Source organism: Pithys albifrons, chromosome Z, assembly GCF_047495875.1.
Source record: "Pithys albifrons albifrons isolate INPA30051 chromosome Z, PitAlb_v1, whole genome shotgun sequence".
Lineage (NCBI taxonomy): Eukaryota > Metazoa > Chordata > Aves > Passeriformes > Thamnophilidae > Pithys > Pithys albifrons.
This window is the reverse complement of record NC_092497.1, coordinates 66387648-66389991: the sequence shown is the minus strand read 5'-3', so window position 1 is coordinate 66389991 and position 2344 is coordinate 66387648.

Here is a 2344-nt window from a genome sequence, read left to right as displayed (position 1 = left end):
ACCAAGTTCCACTGAGGTCAGGACATACTAACTAGCTATTACATCTCAAATCCAGTGAGGACACTAAAGTCAGTAGTCTCTTCAAGCCATATTTCTCCTGTCCAAGAAGGTTCTGCCTTGGCTTTGTCTGGATGGCACAGCTAGGTGTGTGGCTCCTAAAAGTTTACTGGTTGAGGAGGAAAAGTCTATTGCCAAGACAAACAATGACAAATTATAAACATGGGTTTATGTTCTTGTGATGAGCTGCAGTGACAGCCCAGTAGTTTCAGTATCATGTAAGCAGCTCTAGTTGAAGAATCCTGATTGGCTCATGCTGCTGTGTGGTGCTGTCATCTCGGTGACAATGACTGCTGGGCAATGAGGAATGGCCAGTTATGTGAACAACTCTGAAGTAAAGGTGCACTTCAACTAGACAGCACTGAGAAAGACAAAATCTTGAAAAATAAAAAATCTTTTTGACTGATGAACTTGCCAGGGTTGACTGAAGGTGTCAGTCCAAAACCTGCAGCTGTTGATTAGTACAACAGCCTTGACACACTTCTTTTACTTCCCTGGCATGAATGGTAGTCCAGTAGTCTTTTTTCATGTCATTTCTTCTCAACCCATTATGCTACTTGCTAAGAATGAATTCAGAGAGAGAACCTGTGCACTTTGTAGGATGAGCTGGAGGTTACAGTGGTCTTCTATGGAAAGAAATGTTCCAAACCTGCCCTGTCAGCAATGAAAGCTTAGTCGCTTGTTCTGTGTTCATCACTGATGGTTTTATCACCTTCAGAAACATAACTCTTGAGACAGGTCATGGATGTCAGTTAATCTGAAGGTCACAAAAAAAAAAATCATTCTTCCAAAAATCTTTCAGAAATTCATTGTGATCTGAAACAAGAGAATTGGCCTACTCCATCACACATGCTGAGCTTGTTTTTCGCAGTGTGTGCTCCTAATCACTTCTCAATTACTTATGCAAACAGAAGGAGCAGATGTCAAAGGTTGCTTTCAAGGCTGTCTCGTAGGGGCCCCATAAAGCAGACAGACAGTTGTGAATGTTCATGGCAGGGGGTGGGGTAGGTTGTTTGTTTGCTTGTCTTGCTTATTGTTTTTTGTTGTTGTTGGGGGTTCTGTTTGGTTGGTTGTGGGTTGTTGTTCTTGCTGTTGTTTTCTGTTTCAAGTGGATACATAAGAACATTATAAAGAAGTTCTTTGTTTCACCTAGACTCCTGAACAGTTCCATTTTACTGCTTCTGGACAGGGTTTATTTCAGCTGTCAAAAGCCAGCAGCTTGATGGTTATGGTGCAGGTAATTAAAAAGAAAAAGTATTCTTGCTTAAATAAAAAACAGAAAAGTTGGATGATCATGGGTGCAAAAGGTTTTTTGCTTTAAAACTAGGTTTCACGCTGCTATTACACTGAAATCCTTTTCTTGCTGTTCCTGTATGCTTTGAATTATTTTGAAGGCTAACTGTTTCTTCTTCCCTGTGCTTCCAATACTACGCACATCTTTTCTATGTGTAGTTGTATCACATATGCTATTTGCTGTATAAATATCGTGTGAACTGATGTGAATGACTTTTAAAAGGTAGAGCAAAGGGTTGATCAACATGAAATCCTTAAAGTGTGGTCCTTAGCTTGCATAATTGTGTTTAATTAAATCATACAGTATGTATGCTCTGTTTTGATGTTCTGTGGTGACCAGTGACAAGTGAAATTCCCTGCAGAAAAGGGTCTTTGAGAGTGTCTGAGATCCTACAGGGAAATCAATGGCATTTTAATCTGAATTAGACATAGTTCCTGCAGAGAGGAATCTAAGCAAGCCTGCAGAAAACTGCTGATTCTTTTAGTAAATAAGACATTTTTCTGCTTTGCTATCATAGTACTGTGGAGATTTTCTGATGGAAACTTGCAACGGAATTGTTTGATATAGAAAGTATTTGTATATTTCTAGATGAAACATTGTCAGTTTAAATTTTATATCAGGTTAAATACAAGCAATAGTAAGATTAATCTTTTTTTTTTATATCTGGTCTTTTGAAGATTAAAACCAACCCATGCATAATCCCTTGCTGGTAGCCAGAAAGCATTTTAAAAATGTTCCTTTAATTATCTAAACACTAGGACTTGAACATTGTATAACATCATAAGATCTTATCTAAAGTATTATTAATAGATTGTTAGAAAATGCAGGAAAATCCCTCTTTATAATTTCCCTGTATGCTTACTTCTCTATCTCCTCTATACTTTTGAAAATTTGTCTTGCTTGCTCATAGAAATAATATAAAACCAGAATGTTTTTCATGTTCAGTCAGAGGATCTCAGTATATCTACTAGATAAATTCTCACAAACAGAGCT